At 47.7% G+C, this 24013-nt stretch overlaps 1 pseudogene; it reads right to left on the reverse strand.

Moving 5' to 3' along the window:
- Positions 1-19524: 19524 nt before the first annotated feature.
- Positions 19525-19642, reverse strand: LOC124709230 (annotated as a pseudogene).
- Between the last annotated feature and the right edge of the window lie 4371 nt (positions 19643-24013).

Here is a 24013-nt window from a genome sequence, read left to right on the forward strand (position 1 = left end):
ACCTATGAGGAAACTGCAACTGCGGTTGTTGCGTCGTTTGTGAAAAGTCCTAAACGAAGTACCCGTGGTGTGGCCCTAGCATGTGGAATAAGCCAAACCTCCGTTGTCCAGATATTGCACACCAATAAGTGGCACGCTTACAAGCTGCAGATGCAGCATCGACTCAACGAGGATGACCCTGATCGCAGTTTTTAGTTCTGCCTGTGGGCTACTGAACAACACGCACTGGATCCTTCGTTTGCCAAGGGCATACTATTCAGCGGCGCGGCGTATTTCACTTTGAACGGGGAGATTAATCGACATAATTGTCGATACGGGAGTGACGCAAATCCGAAATGGGTTGCCCCAATTCGAGATCATACTACAGCGAAGGTGGTGGTGCGGTGTGGCATATGGCACACCCGCATCAATGGGCCATTTTTCATTTACAACACCTCAACTGCACCACAGTACCTGATGCTGCCACAGGACCTTGTGTTCCCTTCCACACTGAACGCTGACGGCATTTTGCCACCTTATTTTCAGCACAGTGGAGCCACTCCACACTATGGCATTGGTGTCCGTGAATGACTGGAGGAACAACTGCCAGGGAAGTGGATTGGTCGCCGTGGTCCCGTGGATTGGCCACCCAGACCTCGTGACTTAACGCCCCTTGATTTTTATCTATGGGGACATCTTAACCAGCTAGTGTATGCTGAGAGCATCCGTGATTTGAGACACCTGGAGGAACGCACACAAAACGCCTGTGACCAAATTACAGGAGACACTCTCCGCCGTGTGCAGAGTGGTCGCGGCGACTATAGTTGCGCATTGCACGGGATGGACAATGTGTTGTAGCAGTCGGTATGAAGGTAATTTCCCAACTTTGAACATTGATAATCTCTGAACTGTACAAGACACAAAAACGAATTACACCACTCAATTCCAGAGCTCAAGCGAGTGTTATTTGATGTGTCATACACCCCCCTTCCCATTTAAAAAAAATGGCGGAATTCAAGATGGCAGCCATGAATGACATTCACTCCAAAAGTTGCGGCCCCACATCAAACCTATGTTCCCATCATCACATTTCAATTTTCCCTTTAATCTTCCAACTTCCGAAGGTGTCCAAGGACTTTTGACTCGCCCTTTATTTGTCTACAATACTGTGGCGCAAGCTCCTACTGAGAATGTCTAATTAATAACTCTCCACATTCTTCTAATATTCGTAAATACACAAAAATTTTATTACAACTGTCTATTATCTCTAGGTGTTCGAAAATAGTGCACAATCAGTCTCCCGTCTATTGAATTCGAGACTGCTAATGGCAAAGGAGCTCCAGCATGTCCAGGTGTATTAACACGTGCTACACGGATGGATCGTACCGGATTCGAAAGTTAGTGGCGAACATTTTCAGGACATCACATCATCTAGCTATCTGCGAGTAATACTTAAAGAAGCGATAGAAAATGGGACGATCGAAACATTAGAGAACAGTGAATAGAAGTCTCAGCTCCGTTGGAAAGGGAGTGCGGTGCAAGTGTAAATGTAATTGCTTACAAGCCACCGGTGCGACCAGTTCTGGAGTACTGTTCCAGTGTTTGGCGTCCTCGTTGGTTGGTTGGTTGGTTGTTTGAGATTAAAGGGACCAAACAGCAAGGTCATCAGTCCCTTGTTTCAAATAGACTCCATTCTGCTAACGGGACATCTCAGTATAGTCAGAAAAATAAAACGGATAAAGGGGAAACGTAAAAGGGCAGTCACGTTGTCATTAGTAAAAACAAATGAGGGAAGTTGGCAAGAGAACGAACCCAACACTATGCTGAAACAGCATAGGCAAGACCACCTGTGACTTAAAAGGTACAACTGCTATAATGCAGAAAGTACGTATGGGAATAGAAAAACTAACCAAGCCTTAAAAAGAAGGGGTAAAAACAGAGTAAAAGGGAAAGAAAAGAGAATTCCGGTCAGGGAGGTGAATCGGGAATCTCTGAACACTGCCTACAGTGGGAGACACCCAAACACTCACCGCCCTGCCCCAACACCAGAGGGAGATTAAAAACTTTAAAACTGAGAATAAAAACCACTCTCCCGGAGGAAATCTAGAACCAGAGAGACCATCCGGGAATCGTCAGCCAACATCAAAGGTAAAGTGTGGGGGAGTCTGTACTTAGCACGCAGAGCCAAAAGAAGGGGGCATTCAACCAAAATGTGGGCCACTGACTGGAAGGCTCCACAACCACATAGCGGGGGTGGCTCATCACGCAAAAGGAAACCATGGGTCAGCCTGGTATGGCCAATGCGGAGACGACACAGTGTGGTCGAGTCCTTGCGGGAGAGGCTAAAGGAAGAACGCCATGGGCCTGTATTCACCTTAATGGCACGAAGTTTATTAGACAGTGGAGTAGCCTCCCAAGAATTGGCCCATGACTGTGCAAAGTGGGATTTGATGTGAAGCCGTAAATCCGCTGCAGGAGGGGTTACAGAAAACGGGGGGTAAGTAACTGCTCCCCCAGCCAAACGATCAGCGAGCTCATTACCCGGGATACCCACATGGCCCGGGACCCATAGGAAGTCAATGGAACAAGCAGCACGGTGAAGATCAGCGAGATGGTCATGGATGGCAGAGACCAAGGGATGGCGCGAAAAACACCGGTCAATAGCAAGAAGGCCACTCATCGAGTCCGTACATAACAAAACGCGGTTGTGTTGGGATTGTTTAATAAAGGTAAGGGCCCGGGAAATTGCCATCAATTCCGCAGTAAACACCCCACATGAGGGTGGCAGTAGATGATTTTCCGTTCCAACAAAGGACGTGAAGGCATACCCAACATGATCAGCAGATTTAGAGCCATCAGTGTAAAAAACAACAGCATCCCGAAACTCCCATAAAATTTGGCGGAAAAAGGAACGGAACACCACCGGGGGGATGGAATCTTTCGGACCGCGGCGGAGATCCATCCGAATTCGAGGCCGAGGAACTAACCAAGGAGGGGTGGAGGGGAGGGAGCGAGGAAGACAGGACAAAGAAGGAAGCCGAAAATCACGGGTAAGAGACGCAAGGCGCAGCCCAACCGGTAAACCCGCCCGAGGGCGGGAGTCAGGCGGGCGACGTCCATGGTCTGGGAATAGGATAGAATAGGAAGGATGAGCGGGAGAAGAACGGATAGTAAGGGCATAAGACACCAGAAGCTGTGACCGCCGAACAGAAAGGGGGGGATCCCAGCTTCAACCAGGAGACTATCAACAGGGCTAGTAGGGAAGGCACCGGTGGCCAAACGGATACCACGATGGTGGACTGGATCCAGCACGTGCAGCGTGGAAGGAGCAGCTGAACCATAAACTTGACAACCATAGTCCAAACGTGACAGAACTAGAGCACGATAAAGACGGAGGAGGAGGGAACGGTCCGCACCCCAGGAGGAGTGGGCAAGGAAGCGAAGGACATTGAGTTTACGGAAACATCCTACCTTCAGGAGTCTGATATGGGGCAGCCAAGTGAGCTTGTTGTCGAAAAGAAGACCTAGGAAACGAAACTGTGGAACCACAGGCAATCGTTGTGCAGCGAGATAGAGCTCTGGATCAGGGTGGACCGTAGTACGGCGACAGAAGTGGACCACCCGCGATTTTAAAGGAGAGAATTGAAACCCGTGTGAGAGGGTCCATGCAGAGGCACGCCTTATAGCTACCTGGAGCTGCCGTTCTGCAGATGGCATCGAGGAGGAACTAACCCAAATGCAGAAATCATCCACATACAGGGCAGGGGCGACCAAGGGACCGACAGAGGCCACAAGTCCATCGATAGCAATGAGGAAAAGAAGGACACTCAAGACAGAACCCTGTGGGATGCCCGTCTCCTGGGTCCGTGGAGAACTAAAAGCAGTACCAACTCGAACTCTGAATGACCGATGGATCAGGAACTGGCGGATAAAAATCGGGAGTGGGCCCCGAAGACCCCACTGATGAAGGGTTAGTAAGATGTGATGGCGCCAGGCCGTGTCATAGGCCTTGCGAAGGTCAAAAAACACTGCAACCAAATGGCGGCGCTGGGAAAAAGCCTGCCGAACTGCGGATTCCAAGCGAAGCAAATGATCGATTGGAGATCGTCCCTCTCGAAAGCCACACTGGTAAGGGGACAATAGATCCCGAGATTCGAGGACCCAAGTGAGCCGACGGGCTACCAGCCGTTCAAGTAACTTACAACCAACATTGGTCAAACTAATTGGCCGATAGCTGTCAACAGATAGGGGGTTCTGACCAGGCTTAAGGACAGGAACCACAATGCTATCCCTCCACTGAGAAGGGAAGTCACCCTGGAGCCAGCCAGATACGGTTAAACACCCGAAGAAGATGGTGCCGTTGTGGAGCACTGAGATGTTGAAGCAGCTGGTTATGAATGGAATCTGGGCCAGGAGCCGTATCATGAGAAGCAGATAGAGCAGAAAGAAATTCCCATTCAGTGAAAGGTTCGTTGTAAGATTCTGACTCACAAGTGGTGAAACATAAGGTGACAGCTTCAGCCTGCTGTTTTTGATGAAGGAAAGCAGCTGGATAGGAGGCCGACGCTGATGCCACTGCAAAATGGGTCGCAAGATGTTCTGCGAGAACTAATGGGTCCGTACAAATGTCATCTGGGAGGTGAAGGCCTGGGAGGGTGGACTGCCGATGGCAACCTTGGAGAGAGCGAAGTGTAGCCCATACCCGTGACAGAGGGACAGTGGAACCAAGGGAAGAAACGAATCGTTCCCAACATATCCGCTTGCTCTGTTTGATTAAATAACGGGCTTTAGCGCGAAGGCGCTTAAAGGTAGAAAGGCTGGCTACAGATGGGTGCCTCTTAAAGTGTTGCAAAGCTCGACGGCGATCACGGATGGCAATGGCAATGGCCGTACTCCACCACGGGACTTGCCGACGACGAAATTGTCCAGATGAGCGCGGGACAGCAAGGTTAGCAGCGCGAACAATCGCGTCAGACACGTCACGTAGGACGTCATCAATACAACCCGACAAAGAGGGAGAAAACTCGACCTGTGCAGTATATAGAGGCCAATCGGCGCGGTGGAAAGACCAACGAGGTAACCTCTCCATCGGGGAGCGGGAAGGGAGCGTGATAATCAACGGGAAATGGTCACTATCACAAAGGTCGTCGTGTGGCGACCAGTGTAATGAAGGGAGGAGAGAGGGAGAAGAAAGAGAAAGATCAATGGCAGAAAAGGTACCATGACCAGCACTGAAATGAGTAGGGGAGCCATCATTAAGAAGGCACAGGTCGTGGTCTGCAATAAATTGGTCGATAAGAAGACCTCGTCTAGATGGAAAGGCACTGCCCCACAAAGGATGATGAGCATTAAAATCCCCACGGAGGAGGAAGGGAGGAGGAAGTTGCTGAAGAAGGGTGGTTAAGGCAGCAGGTGTAAGAGTCCTGTCAGGAGGGAGATAAAGATTGCATACTGTGACTGCAGAGTCTAAGTGGACCCTAACAGCAACTGCTTCCAATGTAGTTTGGAGAGGAATCCACGTGCTAGCAATGTCTGTACGCACCAACGTACAAACGCCACCAGAAGCCCGCAAGGGTCCGACCCGATTTCGACAGAAAACACGGAACCCACGGAGGGTCGGTGAGTGAGCATCAGTAAAATGAGATTCCTGGAGAACCACACAAGCTGCTGAGTAGGACGAAAGAAGGGATTTCAATTCCGGAAGGTGACGATAGTAGCCATTACAATTCCATTGGAGAACCACAGAACGATGGTTTAAATGAGGGCTGAACACGCTAAATCCAGTCATACCGCCGGGTCCCCACCCGTCACCGACAAGGAGGGGGCGACATCCATAAACGACAGGTCAGAATCCGGTTGTGAAGCCGGGGAAGGGACCTCCGGTGACACCAGAGGCTCTTTGTCCCGGGACTTATGTTTCTTCTTCTTTTCAGGCTGAGATCGAGGAGGGCTGTGTGGCATAATGGAGCCAGCTGCAGCAAGATCAGGAACAGAAAGAGACCGGGCGACCTGGGGGCCGATAGACCGCGGCTCTCGCGGTCGCCGCGCTGCAGCAGACCTTTGACCTGGAAGGTGCCGGGAAGGGGCATCCCGGGAGAGGCGCCCTTGACCGGCAGACGCCGAAGGAGTGGGACACTTCTCCGGCTGGGGAGGGGGAGCGGCGCCCAGAGGAGAAGGTGTGGGAGCCGCAGGGGAGGGGGGAAGGAGAGGGGTCCGGGACGGGGGTAAGGAAGGGGGAGGAAGGGATGAAGATGTAACCAAGGCGTAACTAGATGTCATGGACACAGGGTGCAATCGTGCATATTTCTTACGGGCCTCTGTGTAGCTTAAACGATCAAGAGACTTATACTCCTGTATCTTTTTTTCTTTCTTATAGACTGGGCAATCTGCTGAACGTGGAGAATGACTACCATGACAATTTACACATACAGGAGGGGGAACACAGGGACTCCCCTCATGGAGTGGACGTCCACAGTCACCACAGAGAGGGTCCTGGGTACAGCGAGAAGACATGTGGCCAAAACGCAAGCACTTAAAACACCGCATAGGAGGTGGGATGTACAGCTTCACATCACAGCGATAGACCATAATCTTAACTTTCTCAGGAAGGGTATCCCCTTCAAAGGCCAGGATAAAGGCACCAGTATCAATACGATTATCTTTAGGACCCTTCTGAACACGCCGAACAAAGTGAACACCCCGCCGTCCGAGATTGTCCCGAAGTTCCTCATCAGTTTGAAGGATGAGGTCCCTGTGAAAAATCACACCTTGTACCATATTTAGAGACTGGTGAGGGGTAATGGACACGGGAATTGTGCCAAGATGGGTACAGGCACGAAGGGCCGCAGATTGGGCAGCCGAAGCAGTTTTTATCAGTAATGAAACCCGACCGCATCTTGCTCAGGGAGTCCACTTCGCCGAACTTGTCTTCAATGTGTTCCACAAAGAATAAAGGTTTGACACTGGTGAAAGTATCTCCATCAGTCCTGGTGCAAACTAGATAACGGGGGAAAGGCTTTGCCCCTAGACGACGGGCCTGACCCTCCTCCCAGGGGGTAGCCACGGAAGGGAAGGCTGAAGGGGCAAGAGAAGCAGCACTTGAGGAATCAGTACCACGCAGAGAGACGGCCGCAGAAGAGCGGCCAGAGGTTTGGACCCTTATGCGTTTCATCTGCATAGCGTCCGCCCTGATACCACCCACTCCGATCAGGGGCTCTCCTCACGGGCGCCACCCAGCCACAGCAAGGGCCGTCTGGCACGGCGGCCATTGCCGGGAGTTCCGATGCTCCAGGATGACGAGCAACCACTCCAAGGCATGCATGAGGAGGTCACAGCTCAGGTATCAGAAGTGTGATCCCTGTGTGTTCAGGGGGCTCAACCAAAAGGGTACATAGCGACCCCACCACACGGGCTGGCTACCGTGCTGGCTATGCACCCTAGCTTCAGACAACGACGTAGAAGAAAAGGTGGAATATACTAGGAGGGCACACGTCGGAGACACTAGGTAAGGTGCTCTTCCCCAAATGGCTCACACTACGGAAGAGAAATTTTGGAATGGAGGTCAAACCCCAGAGGGGGACCAAGGAATGCCAAAAGGAGGAGATGATTACGCAACAAAGCCGGAGTGTAAAACCAACAGAACCAGGAGGATAGCGGGGGCCAACATAAGCAAGGACACCAATAGAGGGAGAGGAGAGGGCGAGGGGAAAGGGGTATGGAGGGGAAAGGAGGGGAAGGGAAAGGAAATGCAGCCCGGGAGAGAAAGAAAGCTGCAATGGCTCGGGGCCCCGTGCTCGCCACGCACGTATCCACAAAAGAGTTGTGGACCCCCTGGGGGGGGGCGTCCTCGTCAAGTGAGAGCAGACAAGGAACGAACTGAGCGGCGCGCCGACATGACCTTAGTGACCCGGTAAAGTGCTACCAGTCTGTAACAGAAACAATCGGGAATGTCGAGTAGATCGCTTTCAAGTAACGCTACAGGATAAATTTAGAGAACCAGTATTGGAGGAATACCGTGGCGACCTCTCTACCGCCGCCATGACACATCTCGCCCGTGGATGGGAGAAATTAGGAGCGCGAGAGGCTGCTCTATGACACGCTTACAGCGCATGATGTTATACGACCCGAACAATTCGGTTTCAAGGGCAAGTTATCTGCGAACTTCAACTTCTACGGATCACTGAATGGATACAGGAAGCATACAACAAGCGGCACTTCACAACTGGTGTATTCCTTCACGTCGAAAAAGCATACGATAAGGTGTGGCGGCCCAACCTTATCGTCAAACTACATCGCACTACCCCTATTGCGGACTGTTACATTGGACTCATAGACAACTTTCTGCAGGACAGGAAACTGTATGTCCGAGTCGACGATAAAAACTCCGAAGTGAAACTGATCTCCGCAGGGCTCTGTCATTTCGCCTCTGCCTTTCAATTTATATATAAATGACATCCCAACAGTCCCCCTTGTTACGGCGAGTTTTTATAAGGACGATACGGCCTTTCTGACGACTGGACGACACTTGGACTAGCTGATGGCGAGGATGCAACGGCAACTGGACGTAATGGAACGCTGGGCGCTGCAAAATAAGATAACAATCAACCCGACGAAGACGACAGTCATTATGTTCACACGGAGGAAACAAGTTCTGAACGACAGACTCCAAATAGCTGATCAATTCATCCCATGGAAGCCGGGAGTGAAGTACCTCGGTGTCTACCTTGACAAAAAAAATTGCTCTTTACGTAGCATATTGACGACAAGAAGATGGCAGCCCAGAAGATGGCCAGGTCATTGATTCCGTTCCTGAAGAGTAAGGATCTCAACCCTAAGACTAAACTCCAATTGTATAAGGCAACGGTGGAACCCACAATGTTATATGGCTCCACCTCGTGGGGGAACTAAGTGCGTCTCCAACTGCAACAAACTCCAAGCGCTCCAAAACATTTGCTACCGATGGATCACAGGAGCCCCATGGTGGACAAGAAACGTCGGGATCCGCACGGCACTCCACGAGACCACTATACAAGAGAAGGTCAGTGACAAGGCTCTACGAGTTTTTGACAAAATCGATGGCCTTAGGGTCGAAGTTCGACAGCCGGTCGGTGTGGCCGAGCGGTTCTAGGGGCTACAGTCTGGAACCGCGCGACCGCTACGGTCGCAGGTCCGAATCCTGCCTCGGGCAAGGATGTGTGTGATGTCCTTAGTTAGGTTTAAGTAGTTCTAAGTCTAGGGGACTGATCACCTCAGATGTTAAGTCCCACAGTGCTCCGAGCCATTTGAACCATTTTGAAGGCCGACCATTACAATCGGTAGGAACGGTAAACCCTGCAAGATGGCACAAGTATCGAGTACCGATGTCAATAACGTTTCATCCCCCCCCCCCCCCCCCCGCCAATAGTGATCTATCGTAACACGAGGAAGGCGTCACACATAACAGCCTAGACACATCTCACCACGGAGATAGACATCACCAAAGGCAGCAGGCTAAAGGACCCATTGAGTGCCCAAGCATAACATAAAGTGTAATAAATAAATTGTTTTTCTTTTATCCTTACATCCTATCGTAGAACAATAAGTCATCAAGGACGATCTCTTCAGCGCAAACTACACAGAAATAAAAAAAGATCAGAGCGCAGACAGAGGCTTTCCCATCGTCCAATACACAAATGGAATGGCACAAAAAATTGACAATATTGGTACGAACTAGCCTCCACCACGCACCGTGCGATGCGTTTCGGGGTGTACATGTTTAAACGTGCGTATCGTTTGCGCTACGAAGGCAGATCGAGTGACGAGTCGCTGTCCCGAGGAGGCTCCGCTGGTCAGGAACAACGGGACTGCAGGCAGCTAATTCGAAACGTTGCCCTGAGTGCAGGGGCAGCTGCAAGTGCAAGAGCAAGAGGTGTGCAGCGCCTCTGGCGGGGAGCAGCCGCCGCCGCCGCCGCCGCCGCCGCCGCCGCCGCGTGTCGTAACCGGGAAGCGACGGGCCCGCGACCTGCACCGCGGGGTTTCAGGACGAGCTATGCGGCTTCTTACCCGATAAGCTGCCAACAGCTGGCGTGAACAAGCTGTCACAAGCTGTCTGCCCGCGACACTTCGGCACTTGTCAGGCGCTAATGACACTCCTATTTCTGGCGGAAATGCGACACAGCGTAAAGCCGCCGAGGACCTCGGTGGTAACCGCATACAACAGCGGGACGGCGGCACGCGCCGTGTGTGCTTCAAACTCTCGGGCACGGTACACCAAACCGACTGACAGAAATTTTGTGCGTTTCAAACCGCAGTCTACCGTCCACCCATTCTAAGAGGACTGTTCTTAAGCCAGTTCTCGCTTTGCTTCAGTTCAAAGAGAGTTTGCCTTATTTCCACGACCACCAACGTACTAGTATGTAATGCGTCACTGCCGTAAGGGGCAAAATTTCAAGAACTGTCAGAGTTCTTTCGACATTACGTATTTTTGCCAGACGGATCTTCGAACCAACTGGAGTTTGTATACACGTTGGTCCATTGATCGTGACGGGCCAAATATGTCGCGAAATAAGCGTCAAACGAAAAAAACTACAAAGAATGAAACTTGTCTAGCTTGAAGGGGGAAACCAGATGGCGCTATGGTTGGCCCGCTAGATGGCGCTGCCATAGGTCAAACGGAAATCAACTGCGTTTTTTTTTTAAATAGGAACCCTCATTTTTTATTACATATTCGTGTAGCACGTAAAGAAATACGAATGTTTTAGTTAGACCACTTTTTTCGCTTTGTGATAGATGGCGCTGTAATAGTCATAGATGGCTCACAATTTTAGACGAACAGTCGGTAACAGGTAGGTTTTTTAAATTAAAATACAGAACGTAGGTAAGTTTGAACATCTTATTTCGGCTGTTCCAATGTGATATATGCACCTTTGTGAACTTATCATTTCTGAGAACGCATGTTGTTACAGTGGGATTACCTGTAAATACTACATTCTACATCTACATCTACCTTTATACTCCGCAAGCCACCCAACTGTGTGTGGCGGCGGGCACTTTACGTGCCACTGTCATTACCTCCCTTTCCTGTTCCACTCGCGTGTGGTTCGCGGGAAGAACGACTGCCGGAAAGCCTCCGTGCGCGCTCGAATCTCTCTAATTTTACATTCGTGATCTCCTCGGGAGGTATAAGTAGGTGGAAGCAATATATTCGCTACCTCATCCAGAAACGTACCCTCTCGAAACCTGGACAGCAAGCTACACCGCGATGCAGAGCGCCTCTCTTAATGCAATAAATGCTCAAAATGATGTCCGTCAGCCGGTCAGGATGGCCGAGCGGTTCTAGGCGCTACAGTCTGGAACCGCGCGACTGCTACGGTCGCAAATTTGAATCCTGCCTCTGGCATTGATGTGTGTGATGTCCTTAGGTTAGTTACGTTTAAGTAGTTCGAAGTTCTAGGAGACTGATGACCTAAGAAGTTAAGTCCCATACTGCTCAGAGCCATTTGAAACATTTGATGTCCGTGAACCTCAATGCATTTGGCAATACGTGTAACGACGTTCCTCTCAACATCGAGAAGTTCGCCTTCTGTAATGTTCGCACATGCACTGACAATGCGCTGACGCATGTTGTCAGCCGTTGTCGGTGGATCACGGTAGCAAATATCCTTCAACTTTCCCCACAGAAAGAAATCCGGGGACGTCAGATACGGTGAACGTGCGGGCCATGGTATATGGTGCTTCGACGATCAATCCACCTGTAATGGAATATGCTATTCAACACCGCTTCAACCGCACGCGAGCTATGTGCTGGACATCCATCATGTTGGAAGTACATCGCCATTCTGTCATGCAGTGAACCATCTTGTAGCAACATCGGTAAAACATTACGTAGGAAATCAGCATACATTGCACCATTTAGATTGCCATCGATAAAATGTGGGCCAATTATCCTTCCTCCCATATTGCCGCACCATACATTAACCCGGCAAGGTCGCTGATGTTCCATTTGTAGCAGCCATCATGCATTTTCCGTTGCTCAATAGTGCATATTATGCCGGTTTACGTTACCGCTGTTGGTGAATGACACTTCGTCGCTAAATAGAACGCGTGCAATAACTCTGTCATCGTACCGTAGTTTCTCTTGTGCCCAGTGACAGAACTGTACACGACGTTCAAAGTCGTCGCCAAGCAATTCCTGGTGCATAGAAATATGGTACGGGTGCAATCGATGTTGATGTAGCATTCTCAACACCGACGTTTTTGAGATTCCCGATTCTCGCTCAGTTTGTCTGTTACCGATGTGCGGATTAGCCGCGACAGCAGCTAAAACACCTGCTTGGGCATCATCATTTGTTGCAGGTCGTGGTTGACGTTTCACATGTGGCTGAACACTTCCTGTTTCCTTAAATAACGTAACTATCCGGCGAACGGTCCGGACACTTGGATGATGTCGTCCAGGATACCGAGCAGCATACATAGTACACGCCCGTTGGGCATTTTGATCACAATAACCATACATCGACACGATATCGACCTTTTCCGCAATTTGTAAACGGTCCATTTTAACAAGGGTAATGTATCTCGAAGCAAACACGTCCGCACTGGCGGAATGTTACGTGATACCACGTGCTTATACGTTTGTGAGTATTACAGCGCCATCTATCAGAAAGCGAAAAAAGTGGTGCAACTAAAACATTCATATTTCTTTACGTACTACACGAATATGTAATGAAAATGGGGGGTTCCTATTTAAAAAAACGCAGTTGATATCCGTTTGACCTATGGCAGCACCATCTAGCGGGCCAACCATAGCGCCATCTGGTTTCCCCCTTCAAGCTAGACGAGTTTCGTTCTTTGCAGTTTTTTCGTTTGACGCTTATTTCGTGAGATATTTGGCCCGGTCACGATCAATGGACCACCCTGTATAATTGAGCTATTACTACACAACCTGATCTGAACCACATGGAAGATTTGGTCTCTCTCAGATATCGTGGTTGGTAATCTGCTGCTGTAGCTACAGTTTCATCGTGATTTCATCTCTCTCTTTTCTATGTTCTGAGAACGTTGATGTGCATGTCTGAAATTATAATCTGCAGGCATCGTTACGGATCATATAATGATGTCGCAGCTGAATCGCTTCTGACGGCGCTAATCGCCCTTTCTGTAAGCGAATTTCAAACTTCATTGATTTTATTCCATGTTTTCATTCCAGAGTCCAGATAGAGAACTTTCCATGGCTACACTGTGCTTTTATCGCGTAAGATGAGAATAATTTTTCCGGAATTGTGCCATTCCAAAGCCACCTACTTCAAAATACAAACATTCACTGCATCTTTTTCTATTGCCGTCTTTTTTCCTTGATTTACAATAACACAGGACTCTTACATATAAATTATATGAGTTGCACAGATACACAAGACCATATATGTTGTTTCTCACTGTTTTCTTCTCAAATAAAATTGCTTCCCGAACATTCAATGTCTGTCTTTAGCTAAATTACTATACTTGTTGCAGTGTTTCATTTTCAGCTAATTTATAACAAAGTTACTAGCAATACAAAAATTGTTGTTGAATTCTCGTTTATTGCATATTCTACAGCTTTAAAATATTAAACTGACAACCCGCCCAGCCCAGAAGATATTCAGGGCCTGGCACGGCGCAGAGCGTTCGAAAAGTGGAACGCCAATAAACCGAAACACTTGTCTGAGAAAGTCTTACATGTTTGAGGCAAGCGGCCATTCAGATTCGGTTCAGTGTATAATTTTGGAAACGTCTTGGTCCTAAATTAATTTATTCATCGTTACGCGTTTAGATACATCGTCACCAACACACACCTGTGGCGAGAACAAGAAATATAATATAAGAAACGCTAGTGAAAAAATATTTTCCCTCCATAACACAACAACTATTTAGACTTAAATCTAAAATACGAAGCGAAGCTTACGAAAGTGAGCACACAAGTGAATGAAAAGTAAGACTCTTATAATTATGGAGTGAAGTGCCAAACTGTCTACGTACTGATCAAGAAAAGAATTACAGACGCGAGGCGCGTTAACAATCATGCAGAGAATAAACTGAACAATGAAGATTATGACCACTAGGAAAAACTAAAGCGACACATCGGTTCACTGCTACATGAAGTTGCAACAAAAGGGAAGCCATACAGGTGTAATACATTAAAAACACAGCAAACAATAAAATGAGGACAGAGAAGACACAAAAGCTCAAAACCAACCGTTAGACCCGAATAGTGTGACTTCCGATGTTAGCAGATGCTGCCACCGCCCTCCCAAACAAGGCCATCGTCAAAACTTTCCTCGCGCAAAACGTTGACGTTGACGCCGAGTTCCTTTCTGTTCCGTTTCGTTGAAGGCACATGCGAATGCCGCCACTGAAACGCAGAGCCTACTGCCTGAACTAACGGGTCCACGGCGGCTGTTTGACGCTCCTTTAATGCGACATGTTTCAGCCGTCTCGCCCATTTTCAATCACATTTACGGGGACAGGTGAACCTGACGCTCAGAGCTCGCTCCTCTACATCAATAAAATAGCGATCAGGGTACACATAACGCTGTCAGCCACGACTCCATACAATGTGCGTCAATTGTGGTATAATCTAATAACGTAGAGCCGGAACTTATACTTCCAAGCGGGGACCATGTAAAGGTGGGTGACAGTTTGCTACATGGCCTGTTGCTCAGTACTGCTGACGAAAAGGTATGGTCAAATGTAGGGTAATAGGAAAATCACCCTGTATAACAAACTAGCTGTGAAACCCGGCGTTATCTCTTGCCCAACGTAAAGTCCCGAGCGACTGGAAAAAAGCGCAGGTGACGCCTGTATATAAGAAGGGTAGAAGGACGGATCCTCAAAATTACAGACCAATATCCTTAACATCGGTTTGTTGCAGGATTCTCGAACATATTCTCAGTTCGAATATAATGAATTTCCTTGACACAGAGAAGTTGCTGTCCATGCATCAGCACGGCTTTAGAAAGCATCGCTCCTCCGAAACGCAACTCGCCCTTCTTTCCGCATGATATCTTGCGAACCATGGATGAAGGGTATCAGACGGATGCCATATTCCTTGACTTTGACTCGGTGCCCCACTGCAGACTCCTAACTAAGGTACGAGCATATGGGATTGGTTCCCAAATATGTGAGTGGCTCGAAGACTTCTTAAGTAATAGAACCCAGTACGTTGACCTCGATGGTGAGTGTTCATCGGAGGTGAGGGTATCATCTGGAGTGCCCCAAAGAAGTATGGTAGGTCTGTGGTTGTTTTTTATCTACCTAAATGATATTTTGGATAGGGTGGATAGCGATGTGCGGCTGTTTGCTGATAATGCTGTGGTGTACGGGAAGGTGTCGTCGTTGAGTGACTGTAGGAGGATACGAGATGACTTGGACAGGATTTGTGATTGGTGTAAGGAATGACACCTTACTCTAAATATAGATAAATGTAAATTAATGCAGATGAATGGGAAAAAGAATCCCGTAATGTTTGAATACTCCATTAGTAGTGTAGCGCTTGACACAGTCACGTCGGTTAAATATTTGGGCGTAACATTGCAGAGCGATATGAAGTGGGACAAGCATGTAATGGCAGTTGCGGGGAAGGCAGATAGTCGTCTTCGGTTCATTGGTAGAATTTTGCGAAGATGTGGTTCATCTGTAAAGGAGACCGCTCATAAAACACTAATACGACCTATTCTCGAGTACTGCTCGAGCGTTTGGGATCCCTATCAGGTCGGATTGAGGAAGGACATAGAAGCAATTTAGAGGCGGGCTGCTAGATTTGTTACTGGTAGGTTTGATCATCACGCGAGTGTTACGGAAATGCTTCAGGAACTCGGGTGGGAGTCTCTGGAGGAAACGAGGCGTTCTTTTCGTGAGTCGTTACTGAGGAAATTTAGAGAACCAGCATTTGAGGCTGACTGCAGTGCAATTTTACTGCCGCCAACATATATTTCGCTGAAAGACCACAAAGATAAGATAAGAGAGATTAGGGCTCGTACAAAGGCATATAGGCAGTTATTTTCCCCTCGTTCTGTTTGGGAGTAGGAGAAAAGATGCTAGTTGTGGTACGAGGTACCCCCCGCCACGCACCGTATGGTGGATTGCGGAGTATGTATAGGGTGTTTCAAAAATGACCGGTATATTTGAAACGGCAATAAAACCTAAACGAGCAGCGATAGAAATAGACCGTTTGTTGCAATATGCTTGGGACAACAGTACATTTTCAGGCGGACAAACTTTCAAAATTACAGTAGTTACAATTTTCAACAACAGATGGCGCTGCAAGTGATGTGAAAGATATAGAAGACAACGCGGTCTGTGGGTGCGCCATTCTGTACGTCGTCTTTCTGCTGTAAGCGTGTGCTGTTCACAACGTGCAAGTGTGCTGTAGACAACATGGTTTATTCCTTAGAACAGAGGATTTTTCTGGTGTTGGAATTCCACCGCCTAGAACACAGTGTTGTTGCAACAAGACGAAGTTTCCAACGGAGGTTTAATGTAACCAAAGGACCGAAAAGTGATACAATAGAGGATCTGTTTGAAAAATTTCAACGGACTGGGAACGTGACGGATGAACGTGCTGGAAAGGTAGGGCGACCGCGTACGGCAACCACAGAGGGCAACGTGCAGCTAGTGCAGCAGGTGATCCAACAGCGGCCTCGGGTTTCCGTTCGCCGTGTTGCAGCTGCGGTCCAAATGACGCCAATGTCCGTGTATCGTCTCATGCGCCAGAGTTTACACCTCTATCCATACGAAATTCAAACGCGGCAACCCCTCAGCGCCGCTACCATTGCTGCACGAGAGACATTCGCTAACGATATAGTGCACAGGATTGATGACGGCGATATGCATGTGGGCAGCATTTGGTTTACTGACGAAGCTTATTTTTACCTGGACGGCTTCGTCAATAAACAGAACTGGCGCATATGAGGAACCGAAAAGCCCCATGTTGCAGTCCCATCGTCCCTGCATCCTCAAAAAGTACTGGTCTGGGCCGCCATTTCTTCCAAAGGAATCATTGGCCCATTTTTCTAATCCGAAACGATTACTGCATCACGCTATCTGGACATTCTTCGTGAATTTGTGGCGGTACAAACTGCCTTAGACGACACTGCGAACACCTCGTGGTTTATGCAAGATGGTGCCCGGCCACATCGCACGGCCGACGTCTTTAATTTCCTGAATGAATATTTCGATGATCGTGTGATTGCTTTGGGCTATCCGAAACATACAGGAGGCGGCGTGGATTGGCCTCCCTATTCGCCAGACATGAACCCCTGTGACTTCTTTCTGTGGGGACACTTGAAAGACCAGGTGTACCGCCAGAATCCAGAAACAATTGAACAGCTGAAGCCGTACATCTCATCTGCATGTGAAGCCATTCCGCCAGACACGTTGTCAAAGGTTTCGGGTAATTTCATTCAGAGACTACGCCATATTATTGCTACGCATGGTGTATATGTGGAAAATATCGTACTATAGAGTTTCCCAGACCGCAGCGCCATCTGTTGTTGAAAATTGTAACTACTGTAATTTCGAAAGTTTGTCTGCCTGAAAATGTACTGTTGTCCCAAGCATATTGCAACAAACGGTGTATTTCTATCGCTGCTCGTTTAGTTTTTATTGCCGCTTCAAATATACCGGTCATTTTTGAAACATCCTGTATGTTGATTTATATGTAGATGTAGAATTTACTTATTCCAATCTTGCGCGGCTGCTACGGTCGCTACGGTCGCAGGTTCGAATCCTGCCTCGGGCATTGATGTGTGTGATGTCCTTAGGTTAGTTAGGTTTAAGTAGTTCTAAGTTCTAGGGGACTCATGACCACAGATGTTAAGTCCCATAGTGCTCAGATCCATTTTATTCCAATCTTCTATTAGTCAAACTCCGTCATCTCTATTTCCATCTCTTCCTTCACCCTCTCTCTGTCCACCTCCTTCACCCTCCACTCTCTGACCGTTCCTCCTGCCCCTCCCTCTGCCCACCTCTCCCTCCGCCTCTCTGTGTTAATCTGTTCCTCCCCCCCTCTGTTCATATGCTCCTTTCCCCTCTCACTCCATCTCCTCCTCCCCCTCTCTCTGTCCATCTCCTCCACCACCCTCTCTATCCCTCTCTTTCTCTATCTATCTCCTGCTCTCCGATCTCTCTGTCAATCTTCTCCACTTCCCTTTTTCTGTCCATTATCTCCTCCCCTCTCTCTAATTGTCTCCTCCTCCCACCCCCACTCTGCTTTCTCTTCCTCCCAATGTTTCTGGTCATTTTTTCCGCTTTACTTTCTCTCTCTCTCTCTCTCTCTCTCTCTCTCTTTCTCTCTCCCCATATACCGCTGCACATCCTGCAGCTCATCTCGTCAGTAGTAGGGTACTGGAATTCCTGGCGCAATTTTGGTATCAAATTGATATGCAAATTAATTAAATTGATCAATTAATTACCGCCACTCCCCACACACCCCCACCCCCAGATGACATCATGTGTTCTCCTTGCCTGGCACATGCATCCTGCCACCCTCCCTCTCCTCACTGCTCTCCTTCCCTACCTACCCTTTTGGTGGGATGTTCTAATTTTTATGGGAATTTCGAATTTTGGTGGGAATTTCTATGCCCTAGGGCTGTGCTGACAACCCACCCCACCTACACCCAGGAATTGGTGGGATATTAAAAATGGCAGTGCCATTTCTGGGACTCGAACCTTGGTCCTTCTGGATGTAGAGCCCAAGTGCATCCACCAACACATGAAAACTGCCCAGGTGCTGGAGAGGGAGGTCAGGTTAGTGTACTTTATTTATTTTCGTTGGGATACTGAAGTAAAGATGGGTCCTAATTGTATAATTAATCACAGAGATCGGTCCTAATTAGACAACTATATGCACAGTGCTATATGCATAGCGCCTAAAATCGCAATACAGCTCAAAAATTGACGATGCCATACAACTCATTTTATTCTGCTGGGAGAGAAACCCACAATACCAGTCGAAACTAGTGGCAGATGTACTCAAACTCGCCCCTTCACCTACAAGCTGATGGGAAAAAGGCTGGAGTGAAAGGTATTAACTTTATTTTCTGGCTAAAATTGTGTTCAACTGACGAGATGCTGGAGTTGGACAGAAGAGTTTAATAAGTTTATTATCTGTAGGCATACAACTGAGGACTTATCTACTGCTGTTTGACATCAGAGTCTGCCACAGACACCTCCCCCGCATTGCTCGACAACAACCCTGCAGCCCAGGTAATCGAAGCCAATACATGCCACCACAACTGATGGAAATGCTTCACTGTTCTAATTACACATCGAATTTGTCATGAAAAAAACAGCACTCTTAATCAATGGGGTCATATGCAACACATACCGAAGCACTCCGTCTTCAGGCTACAAGTGGCCCATCGGGACCATCCTACCACCGTGTCATCCTCAGATGAGGATGTGGACAGAAGGGGCGTGTGGTCAGCACACCGCTCTCCCGATCGTTATCATCGTTTCCTGAGACCGGAGCCCACACTAGTCATTCGAGTAGCTCCTCAACTGGCACCACGAGGCTGAGTGCACCCCGAAAAATGGCAACAGCGCATGGTGGACCGGATGGTCACCCATCAAAGTGCCGGCCATGTCCGACAGCGCTTAACTTCGGAGATCTGACGGGAACCGGTGTATCCACTGCGGCAAGGCCGTTGCCCAACACATACTGAGGACAAGGGAAAATAGTTGTCCCAAAAGACTAACACAGAGAGAGAGAGAGGGTCTGTAGCTCGTGGTCGTGCGGTAGCGTTCTCGCTTCCCACGCCCGGGTTCCCGGGTTCGATTCCCGGCGGGGTCAGGGATTTTCTCTGCCTCGTGATGACTGGGTGTTGTGTGCTGTCCTTAGGTTAGTTAGGTTTAAGTAGTTCTAAGTTCTAGGGGACTGATGACCATAGATGTTAAGTCCCATAGTGCTCAGAGCCATTTTTGAACAGAGAGAGAGGGACAGCTGTTGAACATGCTTTCTCCTCAATGTGTGGACAGGAACAAACAAAATTAGAGGCGCTCTTAGCGCCCCTTATCCATCCCTCCCTCCCTCCACCTACGGTGGCAATATAGGCTTTTTCAAATAGCAGACAGCTACCACATGCTGTGCTCTTCTTTGCGGCATATCGGCCTCCCAACGGCGGATAAGCGGGTGCTCTCCATCTGCACCTGGCCCACATTGAGGTGATGGCATTTGCACGGTTCAGGCTGTGTCTCTTTGCCAATACAAAAGGTCGCAACACCCACTAAACAGTGTGAGACAAATGATACTAAAATGCAGCTGCACTCTAGTTGCACCACAGCTGCCAAGTGTGACCAAATGCACACAGTGCCGCCCCCCCCCCCCCCCCGAAAGTGGCCACGTTTTGACTGAGAAAACACTTAACTGAAACAATTGTATTTAACATCAACCCACCTCCTATAAGAGAGCATCTCTTAAAAAAAGAAAACACAATCACGACGATAATAAATGTTGTCTTTCCACGAAAACAGGTACAGTCCCTTTTCTTTTAGTTTTATGGGCAAAATCGATATTATTTTTACATTCAACTGCAGGATGCAATTCGCATCTCTCTCTGCACCCACCTCCCATTATTTGTAACAAATGGCTCTGAGCACTATGGGACTTAACTTATTTGTAACATCTGACTTTCTTTTTGCAACTGGTTCAAATGGCTCTGAGCACTATGGGACTTAACAGCTGTGGTCATCAGTCCCCTAGAACTTAGAACGACTTAAACCTAACTAACCTAAGGACATCACACACATCCATGCCCGAGGCAGGATTCGAACCTGTGACCGTAGCAGTCGCGCGGTTCCGGACTGCGCGCCGAGAACCGCGAGACCACCGCGGCCGGCTGACTTTCTTTTTTCTCCATGGCTCGCTTCTAGCGACCTCTACGTAAAGTTTCTGACATCCTGTAGACAGTCATTCGCAATAACAGCAGATTATTGCATTCTAGCTTCATAAGCAATTTGATCATCACAGAACAGCGGTTTCACACAATCTACTCACACATCGGGAAAAAACTATCATTTCTAGGTTGCATAATGAGCTATAATTCCAAGTGCTATCTAGTTTATAATTAGAGGTTATGAAGTATGAAACAACACAGGACTTGCAATAACACTTATTTTTAAACACGTAGTTGTGAAGGTAATAATAAAAACAATCATGATTCCATGAGAATAAATACAGTCGATTTCTACGAGCAAAACCGGTGTAATTTGAGAGCATTCACATTCGAGGGCACTCCTCGTCGTTATTTTGTAGCCGCGCGGGATTGGCCGAGCGGTCTAGGGCGCTACAGTCATGGACTGTGCGGCTGATCCAGGTGGAGGTTCGAGTCCTCCCTCGGGCATGGGTGTGTGTGTTTGTCCTTAGGATAGTTTAGGTTAAGTAGTGTGTAAGCTTCGGGACTGATGACCTTAGCAGTTAAGTCCCTTAAGATTTCACACACACACACATTTGTTATTTTGTAACTTTCAGAGTTGGCAAAAAAAAAAAAAAAAAAAAACTACAAACTATACTTTCATCAGTCATACCACTCCTTGTAATAGAACCTCCTATAAGATTTTATTGCATCTCTCTCTTTCAATAGCCGGCCGAAGTGGCCACCCGGTTCTGGCGCTGCAGTCTGGAACCGCGAGACCGCTACGGTCGCAGGTTCGAATCCTGCCTCGGGCATGGATGTGTGTGATGTCCTTAGGTTAGATAGGTTTAACTAGTTCTAAGTTCTAGGGGACTAATGACCTCAGCAGTTGAGTCCCATAGTGCTCAGAGCCATTCTCTCTTTCAATACTTCGAAAAATAAATAGCATACGCATGTTGACATCGAGGATGTTACATGTGTACTTATTGTTACAATGGAGCAGGTTGCCAGTAGTCAAAGTCGCTCGCACAGACCCGTTTAGTTTTCTCACCTGCACTGGAGGAAGACCATATCTAATGGACAATCAATCACAAGAGAGGAGTCCTGTGTTGTTCATTCATAGGAAGTTTAGTACATTGTTTTTCAGCTATAGAACATCCAAGCAGTGTATGATTACAGCTTTGTGAAACGCCATACACTTTGTTTTTCTACCATGATCCCCAGTGTATGAAAATGGCTCTGAGCACTATGGGACTTAACATCTGTGGTCATCAGTCCCCTAGAACTTAGACCTACTTGAACATAACTACCCTAAGGACATCACACACATCCATGCCCGAGGCAGGATTCGAACCTGCGACCGTAGCAGTCGCGCGGTTCCGGACTGAGCGCCTAGAACCGCTATACCACCGCGGCCGGCCCAGTGTATGATTACAGGTTTGTAAAACGCCATACACCTTGTTTTTCTACCATACTTCAATGTCTGTGTCGCATGCCAAACTGACATTCACATGTTTCAATCCATTTGCAGACTGCCAAATAACATTGTAAATTTAATAAAAGTTCATCCGACCACACGTATTTTTCCAATTACATCAACTGTAATATAAATAGCAAAGAAAATGACTGTGTTAGAAATAATAAAAAAACCGACGATCGGAACTCGAACCAGCAACCCAGCGATTACGGGGCTTGAACGCTAACCACCTCTTTTTAAATCTCATTTTATTCGTTTTAGTTCTTATCATATGCTCGGGGGCGGACGTCGCAAGACACCCGTTTAAGTTCGTCGTTGATCGATTAACCCAGTTTTATTATAACACAGGACAGCTAACCCTCCGACCGAAACGGATGCCGGCGCTTCGTGATAAAAATGGCCACGCACATGTATATATCTGATGACCGAAATTATGTTGAGGTTTTCTCAGTAACGCGTGAGAAGTACGCGCTACATTTTGTTGTCCTCCTGGAGTACTACGAGTGTACGAAGTTTGCAGTAAATCCGCCTTCCAAACGTCGTGGCCTCCACTTGTCAGTACTACGCAGTTCAGAGCCGTCCGTCTTCCGCGTGTCACCAACACCGACTCAAAGGAAGGCCTCGGCGCTTGTTGGTGACGTCACGTCAGCTAGGCACGGCCAACGCCAGGTCTGCTGGAGGCATACTCATAATGGCGGTGTCTCCCTCTCTGACGCAGGAAAATGTGAAACTATTGGCGGTAGTTGACCAACACTCATTGTTCTGAGAGATTTCTGCAATGAGTTAATTGTGCAATTCATTACACTTCTTAACAAATAGTGTACTCCTGAACTTAAATTTCCACCTGTTTTAAGGATTGACATGCAAAAACAACTTCATGATCCAGCAGAAACAGTATTCGTGCTTCTTTACCTTATTTGTAAATCTGAGGAAGTTACGTTTGTACTGGGTTGCTTTTACAAGAAACTGTGAACATATTGGTGCTCTTCTTTAGATATCTTGGTTGACTATGGGGTGAGGAGCACTGAATGTTAATGAAATATCTTGTACATCTTGGGAGAGGGGGTGGGGGACAGAAGAAGAGGCAAAAAAGAGATACTTGTTTTATCAAATAATTTTTTTTTTTTTTATAAAGTTTCTCCTTTCAGTTGCAAGAGGAGAATATTTATCTTCTCTAATGTACATGTTTAAAAAAGTTTAAGCTCAGCAGTATTTTCGATGTATGGAGCTATTTTGTTTCCTGTTTAGAATTCCTTTCGTTGAAAACGACTGTAATCTAATGACTGGCAACAGTTGGACGTTTACACATGTACATTAGTTCACATTTCCAGTGACGATGTCAAACGAAAATAAATCAATAAATAAAGGAAACGAGTTAATTGTAAGGGGGTTGGGGTAAGTTTCTATAACAAATGGTTCAAATGGCTCTGAGCACTATGGGACTTAACATCTATGGTCATCAGTCCCCTAGAACTTAGAACTACTTAAACCTAACTAACCTAAGGACAGCACACAACACCCAGCCATCACGAGGCAGAGAAAATCACTTACCCCGCCGGGAATCGAACCCGGGAACCTGGGCGTGGGAAGCGAGAACGCTACCGCACGACCACGAGATGCGGGCTCTATAACAAAATGGATCAAGTAAATATAGTTACTTGAAGTTTGCAATGGGGCAAAGCATCTTCTCATA

Source organism: Schistocerca piceifrons, chromosome 7 (genome assembly GCF_021461385.2).
Source record: "Schistocerca piceifrons isolate TAMUIC-IGC-003096 chromosome 7, iqSchPice1.1, whole genome shotgun sequence".
NCBI lineage: Eukaryota > Metazoa > Arthropoda > Insecta > Orthoptera > Acrididae > Schistocerca > Schistocerca piceifrons.